Source organism: Glycine max, chromosome 2 (assembly GCF_000004515.6).
Source record: "Glycine max cultivar Williams 82 chromosome 2, Glycine_max_v4.0, whole genome shotgun sequence".
NCBI classification, from domain to species: domain Eukaryota; kingdom Viridiplantae; phylum Streptophyta; class Magnoliopsida; order Fabales; family Fabaceae; genus Glycine; species Glycine max.
Genome location: NC_016089.4, coordinates 20,259,869 through 20,270,841, shown reverse-complemented (window position 1 = coordinate 20,270,841; position 10,973 = coordinate 20,259,869). Strand labels below are relative to the sequence as shown.

Here is a 10,973-nt window from a genome sequence, read left to right as displayed (position 1 = left end):
GACATGATATTGCACATTTGATTAAAGGTTGCCGCCCCTTGTGACGGACGTGTGGGGTGCTAATACCTTCCCCGTGCGTAAAAACAATTCCCAAACCTTTCACACTTAAAGTTCGTAGACCACATGATGAAAGCTTGCTTGTGGAGCTTGCTTGCTAGCTTCTATGTCCTATTTTGGGCACCAACAAAACACAACGATTTAAGCTCTTGCGAACCAAACCCTCATCCAACAACTTCTTTACTTGAGGAATAAACTCAAACCCAAGAGGTGTGGCAATGCTAGCAAGTGTCTTTTTACAAAAGAGAAAATGTGGAGGTTGTCTAAGAGGGAAAGTTTCTTTAATGTTTGTTTTTATTGTAAAATGAGTTTCCTTCTTAGCTAACCTCTTGGAGGAAACACTTACCTCCTTACACTTCTCTTTAACCACTAATGGTTGTCCTTCTTTTTGGGGGTAGATTTCTTCACTAGATTCTTCCGCTTTTGCTTCTTCACTTTCACTAGAGGAAGGTGAAGTAGTAGCCTGATCTTGGCTACTACAAATGTCTTGGCCCCTCATAATCATGGTTTTTGTGGTGGGGCATTGAGAAGTAATGTGTCCTCTTCCAAGACATTTAAAGCACTTTATAGAGCTAGTTTTCTCTTGCATACTAGCCTTAGGGGCTTGCTTTTCTATTGTCTTCCCCTTATCATCTTTGGGCTTAGAAGGTGTCACCCCTAAGATGCCTTGACCTTGGTTTTTCTTTGGATAAGAGTGAGAGCCATAAGATTTTGACATAGACTTCTTTTTAAGTTGTTGCTCTACCCTTATTTCCCAATCTAAGTTAGCCTCTACATTGTCCTTCCTATGGAAGTATGGGAGGTTAATGTTAGCCTCTTGAGGCTTTCTTTCCTTTTCTCTCCTATGGGAGTGAGGTCTAAGATGTGACCTATGCCTTCCTTCGTAATAGTCACGAAGTTCTTCACTTAGGCTGTTGCAAGAGTTATGACTACTATAGGAGGCATATTTTTCTCTTTTCATTTCTTTCATTATTTTTCTTCTTTCTTCTTCTCTTATATTCTTTCTTTCATCTTGACTTATTTCTTCCACTCTTTTTTTTCCTTTTTCTTTTCTCTATTGTTTTTCTTTCCATAACTTGAGGGAACTCAACTCATGTAAGATTCTAGATAAAGGGTCTTTATGACTAGTACCCTTGCCATTAACACTAGATGAATGATGACTCATATGGTTCCTAAGTTGTGGTTCTTTCTTGTTGGAGGTTTGAAAACAAAAGGTAAAAGAAACTATGGTAGAAACTAGCCAAAATAAACACTAAAAGAGGTGTGAAAGATAAGGTAAAAAACTAATTGGTAAAAGGAAAGCTATCTAGGCGGTTTGACAATGGAAGGTAAAGGAAATAAGCTATGAAAGTAAGCAATAAATGTAAACTAGGTGAATCCTAAGAGTGTTTGGATGACTCACTATCCTAAGGAAAAATTGCCTAAAATTATTACACACAAATGGAAGTTTGGTAACCTATTGGAGGCTCCCAACACACTTCCAATGAAAGGCCTTTTTGTTACAAAACTTGAAAGCAATGAAGGTAAGTAAATTGCAAATTACAAAATTACAAAATGGTCCTCAATTTTGCTGGTTGTTCTCTCTTTGGTGATTCACTCAATTTGGAATGCTTCTTAGTCCAATAGCTCTTAAGGTGGTTGGCCCCTGTCTTCTTGACTCAAATTCTTCAAGGGATGGCACCAATCCTCCTTCCAATTCCCTATATGGCAACCCACAAACAAAGAAACAAAGAGACAAGCAATAACCAAAGACCAAAAAAAATGAAATGAAAGCTAAACCAATAGATTTTTAACAAGACAATTTTTCAAGGGTTATTCAACAATTAAAGCAATGAAAAGGACATAGAAGCAAGCTAGGACTCAAAGAGAAACTTAGAATGGCTCTAGAGTAGAGTAAAAAAACTATATAAAAAAAGACTCAACAAACCTCTAGCTTTGGAACTTGTTTTCACAGTAGTTTTAAATTGAAATTTAGGAACTAAGATTGGTATAAGATAGGAACCAATTATAGAATAAATTTTGAGCCAAAACAACAAGCACACTTCGCTTTCACTTTTTTTTTTTATACTGATTTTTCTGCCAACTTGTGTGATTTTTATTATTTTTTCCTTTTATCCAAACCACCTGGTTCTTTTTTTATAAATTTTTTTCAGATGTCTAGAAAATTCAGTAAACATTTCAGCTCAAAATTAAAATTAACCAATTCTCAGTAATTTTTACAAGTTTCTATGTCCAAGCTGCCAGCACCGGCTATTTTTTTTTTAAGCATGGTATATTGATTGCCTTGCGCCAACTTTCAACATTCCTATGTATGTTGAACTCACTAGGATTGTTTACCACAGTTTTAGGAGTTCAATATTCACTTTGGATCAACATTTCATCCAGCAATTCAATCACCAAAACTCAAATTCACAATAGACACAATCAAAAGGAAACCTAAAAGTTCAAGAAAAGTTTCACAATCAAAGACTCTCTAAGAATTTTGCATGAACATGTTAAGGACTAATTAACATGAAAGATTTGACTCAAATCAAATAATAGGCTAAAATAATTTCATGCACTCATGAACAAATGAGTTAGACAAAGAAACAAGAAAATAAAATTCAGCACAACATAAGAAATCTTATGTGACAAGTTTCATGACTAGGCATGACTTCTATGAAAAAACTACAATAGGTTAACAAGTCACTCTAGATTTTTGAGGTTTTCTTCTACTTTAATATTTTTTTAAGAATTTTATGATTTAGGTTTCAGCCACAAAAAATAACAAGACAAAACTCAAAGGAACCTAAACTCAACACAATTCATGGTTCAAGAACAAGAACAAGAAATTTGAACCATAGAAAATCAAATCTAGCTTATATAGCAAGTTTAATCGGTGGAAACTCTAAAGAATCATGTTAAAAAAATTTAGCACAAGACATGTGAGGAGATACATGGAGAAAAAATGAAGAAACAACAATGGAAGAGAAGGTAAAGTAAAAAAAATTAATGGAGGTTTAAGGAGCACCTAGTTGAAGCTCTTGTGCTCTGATACCACTTGATGAAAGCTTACTTGTGGAGCTTCTATGGAGGCTGGATCTTTGAGCTTCAATGAGGTCCTTCAATGGTGATTTTACACCATGGAGATGCAGCGGAAGGCAAAGGAGAAGAGGAGAGGGGAGGCACCATCCACTAGGGAATAAGCCAAGGAAGAAGGAGCTTCACCACCAAGAATTGCCTTGGATAAGAAGGAGGGAGGGAAGTGGAACTTTGAAGTGTATCTCATAAGACTTTCATTCATCAAAGTTACAACAAGTGTTACACATTCTTCTATTTATAGAGTAGGTAGCTTCCTTGAGAAGCTTTCTTAAGAAAATTTCCTTGAGAAGCTTCTTTGAGAAAACTTCCTTGAGAAGCTAGAGCTTAGCTACACACACCTTCTCATAACTAAGCTCACCTCCTTGAGAAGCTTCCTTAAGAAGATTCCTAAAGAAGCTAGAGCTTAGCTACACATACCTCTCTAATAGCTAAGCTCACCTCCTTGAGATGAGAAGCAAGAGCTTTGCTGCACACCCCCTATAATAGCTAAGCTCACCCCTATGCCAAAAAACATGAAAATACAAAAAAAGTCCTTACTACAAAGACTACTCAAAATGCCTCGAAATACAAGGCTAAAACCCTATACTACTAGAATGGCCAAAATACAAGGCCCAAACGAAGAAAAAACATATTCTAATATTTACAAAGATAAGTGGGCTTATACTTAGCCCATGGGCTCGAAATCTACCTTAAGGCTCATGAGAACCCTAGGGCCTTCCCTTGGATCTCTGGCCCAATTTACTTGGAGTCTTTTATCCAATGCTCTTGCGGGGTAGGATTGCATCACCACACCTTTCCAGTTTTTTGACGTTTTCCTTGAATAAATGTTGGTGGCGACTCCGCATGCCTTCCTCCCTTGGAAGACGCACCTATGAGCCCCGCGTCGCCCTCCTGCTGAAGGGTAGGTTGTGACAGTGATCAAGGGGTTCCCACGAATCCTAAGAGAATAAAGGTCATTCCTGATTGGCCCACTCCACCAAGTATAAGGGAAATCTAGGGCTGCCATGACTTAACAAACTTTTACAAAAGGTTTGTCCCATATTTTTCTATACTTGTAGCACCACTCATTGAGTTGGTGAGGAACCATGTTCCCTCATGGGAAGATGCCCATGAAAAGGGTTTTCAGACCTTACCCTACTCTAACATACCCAACACTACTAATATATATGTTTTTATTCTTTTTACAGGTGTCGAGGGAAGGAGCCCAGAGTATGAAGAACCTTGGGATTTGAGGTCAAATCCTTTCCAAGGTGGAGGGGATGATGCAATCCTACCCCCCAAGGGTATTGGATAGAAGAATCCAAGAAGATTGGGCTAGAGCTACTAAAGAAGGCCCTAGGGTTCTCATGAACCTCAGGGTAGATTTCTAAGCCCATGAGCCAAGGTTGGGTCCACTCTTCTTTGTAAATATTAAAATAGGTTTTTCCTTCTTTTAGGCTTTGTATTTTAGCCATTCTTGTAGTATAGGGTTTTAGCCTTGTATTTCAGGGCATTTTGAGTAGTCTTTGTAGTAGGGACTTTTTTGTATTTTCATGTATTTGGGCATGAGGGTGAGTTTAGCTATTATAGGGGTTGTGTGTAGCTAAGCTCTAGCTTCTCATCTCAAGGAGGTGAGCTTAGCTATTAGAGAGGTGTGTGAAACTAAGCTCTAGCTTCTTTAGGAATCTTCTCTAGGAAGCTTCTCAAGGAGGTGAGCATAGTTATTAGAGGGGTGTGTGTAGCTAAGCTCTAGCTTCTCAAGGAAGTTTTCTCAAAGAAGCTTCTCAAGGAATTTTTCTCAAGAAAGCATCTCAAGGAAGCTACCTAGTCTATAAATAGAAGCATGTGTAACACTTTTTGAAACTTTGATGAATGAGAGTCTTGTGAGACACAACTCAAAGTTCAACTTCTCTCCCCTTTTTCCTCCTTCAATTTCATGCTCCTCTCTCTCTCTCTTTCTTTTCCTCCATTAAAGCATCCTCTCCAAGCTTTTTATCCAAGGCGCATTCTTGGTGGCAAAGCTCCTTCTTCCATGGCTTATTCCCTAGTGGATGGCGCCTCCTCTCACCTCTTCTCCTTTGTCTTTCGCTGCATCTCTATGGTGGCAAATCACCATTGAGGGATCTCATTGAAGCTCAAAGATCCAACCTTCATAGAAGCTCCACAAGAAAGCTTCCATCAGAACATCTCATCAACTTGCGGAAGTTGTTCGAAAGGCTACGTAAGTATCGGCTAAGATGAATCCAGCCAAGTATACTTTTGGGGTCAAGTCAGGAAAATTGCTCGGCTTTATCATAAGCTAGAAAGGGATAGAGGTGGACCCCGACAAGGTGAAGTCCATCCTTGAAATACCTGAGCCACACACCGAGAAACGAGTCTAAGTTGTCTTGGGATACCTGAATTATATAGCAAGGTTCATATCATAGCTAACTGCTACCTGTAAGCCTCTCTTCAAGCTTTTGCGCAAGAATTAGTCTGTCCGATGGAACGAGGACGGTCAAGTGGCGTTTAGAAGTATCAAGCGATGCCTTATGAATCATCCTATGCTTGTGCCACCAGTGCCTGGAAGATCCCTCATTCTATACATGATTGTGTTGGATGAGTCGATGGGATGTATGCTGGGGCAGCATGACGAGTCTGGGAAGAGGGAGTGAGTCGTCTATTTCTTAAGCAAGAAGTTCACAACATGTGAAATGAACTACTCTTTGCTTAAAAGAACATGCTATGCCTTGGTATGGGCAGCCCACTGTCTAAGGCAATACATGTTAAGCTACACCACTTGGCTGGTATCCAAGATGGACCTAGTCAAGTATATTTTTGAAATGCCCGCTATCACCGGATGGATCGCTCGGTGGCAAGTGCTGTTGTCAGAGTTCGACATTGTTTATGTCACTCAAAAGGCGACAAAGGGAAGTACCTTGGCAGATTACCTAGCTCAACAACCCATCAATGATTACCAACCTATGCATCCGGAGTTCCTGGACGAGGACATCATGACCTTGTTCGAGGATGAGGTGGACGAGGATGATAAGAACAAATGGATAGTGTGGTTCGATGGTTCATCCAACGCACTGGGCCATGGAGTAGGGGCGGTGTTGCTTACTGATGTGCCATCATTTTCTTCTATTTTCTAAACCCCTTTTGCACCATTTTAATTATTGATTGGTCTTAATTGTCAATTAATTAGGCAGTTTTATTATTTGGGCTCATTTAGCTAATTTGATGTTTTTAATCTAATTTCAAGAATTAATGAAACATTGAGCTTAATCCGGATTTTGGTTGTGGACTTGAAGAGGGCAAATAAAGCAGCGCTTACCTTAGTTAATTTCTAATTAGGAAATTTCGCAATTTTATTTTATGTTGTTCAGTGTTTATTTCGTTTTGGGCCAGAGTATTGTAATAGGGCCCAGTGACTTTGAGTGACTCTTTTTAAATAGCTGCCTTGGGATTCGTGCAGGGGAATTCTATTCTGCTATGCTATTTTCATTATTCAGAGCTTTGGTTTTAGGTTTTCACGTTTTTCTGTGCCCTTGTTACAGTTTTCGTTCTTAATGCAAATTTCCGATTTCTGCTTCTAATTACGAGTTCATTCTTGCTTCTTCTTCTACTTTCATTTACGTTTCTGTTCATTTACGTTTCTGTTCATTTACGTTCTTGTTCATTTACGTTTCTGCTTCATGTTTCATTTGCGTTTTCTGTTTGAATCCATGGAAGGCAAGATTTTCTGGTGTTGTTTCCTTTTGAGGACGAAGCCCAACTCTCTTTGAGGTTTCGTTTGTAATGTGGTTTCCTGGCAGTTTTCCCTTCACCAGTTATCCCAATTTCGTGAATATTAATCAGTGCACGCTTCGTGTTCGATTAATTTCCTCTGAGCCTAACTTGCGTTCATGCTTAATGGACGAAGGGCTAACTGGTATATGTGGTGCCTAATCACGTATTGAAAACCCTAAGTTGATTTTCGCTTAGTAAATTGAAATAGGGTTGGATTAAGTGGTTGACTGTTAGGGACGAATTCTCCATAACCCAGGATAAGAGAGTGGCTTCTGAATCAGAGGAAACAACCCGTTTTTAATATTAGTAGTTTCGTATTCCATTTTATTTGTTCTTCTCTTTAATTACCAAACAACCAAACCCCCCCCCCCCCCCCCATCGTTACTGTTACTGCAAGTATATTATGAACATTTGGCTTGTCACTGCTCGTTGGGAAACGACCTAGGATCACTTCCTAGTTACTGCATTTTCATGTTTATTTGATTCGGGTACGGCCTCAATCAAATTTGGCGCCGTTGCCGGGGAGCAGTGTCCAAAGGTTCATAATAGCTAGCTAGTGTTGTGTGTTTAATCCTTTCGTGTTTTATGTTTAATTGTTAGTATTGTGTTAGTATGCGTGTTAGTGTTGATTAGTGTCCTGGTATTTTGTTTAATGTGTGTTCTGTTTCAGTTTTACCATTAAGCGTTTCCCCTGTTTCAGTCTTGGGTGTTTTGCTGTGAAGATTGTGCTTGAAAACAGAGTAGTAGTAGAAATCAGCTTGCGGAAAAACAGAGTAGTAGTAGAAATCAATTAGAGACGGATTTTAGCGACCACCCATGTTGAATTAATTGGGATTTTTTGTTTTAGTAGCTAGAGTTGTTATTTTTGGCTGAATTTTTTTGTGGTAACTTCTTTTAATCCATATTTTGTGGGAAAAATAGCTAGAGCCTTTAGTTTGGTCAGATTTGAAAGTTCCAAAAAACTAGCAAATTTTGTGTTTGTCAAAACTTCAAACGGCCATAACTTTTGCTCCGGTTATCAGAATCGCAATTATTATATATGCATTTGGGGTAGAAAAAAATTTCCTACGCCGTGGCAGCCGGCCATAGGCCGGCTGAGGTCTCCATCGTCCAAAAAAAGCGATTCTATCAAAAGTTTTTTATTTTTCAAGTTTTATTCACTTATTTTTCTTAACCTACCAATTTTAGCTTTCATAGTTAGACTTTGAATTTTTGTCTGAAAGTTTTTGTGCTATCTTCTCATCATTTTATAAGGTTGCTCACAAAATTTCAATTCATTTGGATATCATTTGAGGGTAGCTGTAGTTCAAACCTACACCTTTATTTACATGACAAGGCAACTAGTTGTGTGCATGCTGAATGTAGTGTATGACTAGAGGCAATCCATCTGACTTACAACCCTTTGATCCTGAGATAGATAGGACATTTCATAGATTAGTTAGGCATCATTTTATACCTTTTGATCATTCTGAGCATTCCATAACTGGCGAATCTGTGCATTCTCTTATTGGTGATTTTGAACATCCTGATCTTGAGCATTATAATTTTGAGCATTCTGATTCTGAGCATTCTGATTTTGCACATTCTGAGAACATGGCACAACCTCCACCTCGTGAGAGGACTCTAAGGGAAATGGCTGCACCTGATTTCACCTATGAAAGCTTGTGCATCCAATACCCTGATGAGGATGTCCCATATGTTCTTAAGACTGGACTGATTCATTTGCTTCCAAAGTTTCATGGCCTTGCAGGTGAAGACCCGCACAAACATTTGAAAGAATTTCACATTGTCTGCTCCACCATGAAACCCCCAGATGTCCAAGAGGATCACATATTTCTAAAGGCTTTTCCTCATTCATTAGAGGGAGTGGCAAAGGACTGGCTGTATTACCTTGCTCCAAGGTCCATCACGAGCTGGGATGACCTTAAGAGAGTATTCTTAGAAAAAATTTTCCCTGCTTCCAAGACCACAGCCATCAGGAAGGATATCTCAGGTATTAGACAACTCATTGGAGAGAGCCTGTATGAGTACTGGGAGAGATTTAAGAAACTATGTGCCAGTTGCCCCCACCATCAGATTTCAGAACAGCTTCTTCTCCAATATTTTTATGAAGGACTCAGTAATATGGATAGAAGTATGATAGATGCTGCCAGTGGTGGAGCCCTTGGAGACATGACTCCTGCTGAAGCCAGAAATTTAATTGAGAAGATGGCCTCCAACTCCCAGCAGTTTAGCGCCAGAAATGATGCCATAGTCATTAGAGGAGTGCATGAGGTAGCTACAACAAACCCATCTGCATCATTTGAAACTAAGAAGCTTGAAGGCAAACTGGATGCGTTGGTCAACTTGGTAACTCAGCTGGCCTTGAATCAGAAATCTGTACCTGTCGCAAGGGTTTGTGGTTTGTGCTCCTCTGCTGACCACCATACAGACCTTTGCCCTTCCATGCAGCAACCTGGAGCAATTGAGCAGCCTGAAGCTTATGCTGCAAATATTTACAATAGACCTCCTCAACCTTAGCAGCAAAATCAACCACAGCAGAGCAATTATGACCTTTCCAGCAACAGATACAACCCTGGATGGAGGAATCACCCTAACCTCAGATGGTCCAACCCTCAGCAACAACAACAGCAGCCTGCTCCTTCCTTCCAAAATGCTGCTGGCCCAAGCAGACCATACATTCCTCCACCAATCCAACAACAGCAACAACCCCAGAAACAGCCAACAGTTGAGGCCCCTCCACAACCTTCCCTCGAAGAACTTGTGAGGCAAATGACTATGCAGAACATGCAGTTTCAGCAAGAGACCAGAGCCTCCATTCAGAGCTTAACCAATCAGATGGGACAATTAGCTACTCAATTGAATCAACAACAGTCCCAGAATTCTGACAAGCTGCCTTCTCAAGCTGTCCAAAACCCCAAAAATGTCAGTGCCATTTCATTGAGCTCGGGAAAGCAGTGTCAAGGACCTCAACCCGTAGCACCTTCCTCATCTACAAATGAACCTGCCAAACTTCACTCTATTACAGAAAAAGGTGATGACAAAAATCTACCTAACAATTTCTGTGCAGGTGAATCTTCTTCCACAGGTAATTCTGATTTGCAGAAGCAGCACATTCCCCCTCTTCCATTCCCTCCAAGAGCAGTTTCCAACAAAAAAATGGAAGAGGCAGAGAAAGAGATCTTGGAAATGTTTAGAAAAGTAGAGGTAAACATACCTCTGTTGGATGCAATAAAGCAAATTCCAAGATATGCCAAATTCTTGAAGGAGTTGTGCACTAATAAGCGGAAGCTTAAAGGAAGTGAACGAATTAGCATGGGCAGAAATGTCTCCGCATTGATTGGTAAATCTGTTCCTCAAATTCCTGAAAAATGCAAAGATCCAGGTACATTCAGCATACCTTGTATTATAGGGAATAGTAAGTTTGACAATGCCATGCTAGATTTAGGAGCCTCTGTTAGTGTTATGCCTCTGTCGATTTTTAATTCTCTATCTCTAGGTCCCTTGCAGTCAACTGATGTGGTAATTCATTTAGCTAATAGAAGTGTTGCCTATCCTGTTGGTTTCATAGAAGATGTCTTAGTTAGAGTTGGTGAACTGATTTTCCCTGTTGATTTTTATATCTTGAATATGGAAGATGGATTTTCTCAAGGATCAGTTCCCATCATTCTAGGCAGACCCTTTATGAAAACTGCTAGAACTAAGATAGATGTTTATGCAGGCACACTGTCCATGGAGTTTGGTGATATAACTGTTCATTTTAATATTCTGGATGCTATGAAATACCCATCTGAAGATCTTTCTGTATTTCGTGCTGAAATAATTGACCATGTTGTTGATGAATACATGACTGATCTTTATTCTAATTTGCATGCCTCTCACTCTTCATGCATTGAGTCTGAAATTGTACTTGATCATATGTCTGAATTTGATGCTGAGAGTGAATCTGAGAGTGATATTGATTGCATGCCTGGTGGTGGTGTTTTACCTCTTGAGATTGATTTTATAGAGTCAGATAGGACTAGCCATGTTTCAGGAAGTACACATACCTCTGACTTTCTTTATGAGGTAAAGGCTGAGAAACC

The 10,973-nt window shown here is 39.5% G+C and overlaps 1 non-coding gene across 1 annotated transcript; it reads right to left on the bottom strand.

The window, feature by feature from the left end:
• Positions 1 to 8,859: 8,859 nt before the first annotated feature.
• LOC113000957 (small nucleolar RNA R71) lies at positions 8,860 to 8,966 on the bottom strand. The gene has a single exon (XR_003266259.1). It is a non-coding gene; the product is annotated as a small nucleolar RNA R71 (small nucleolar RNA).
• Between the last annotated feature and the right edge of the window lie 2,007 nt (positions 8,967 to 10,973).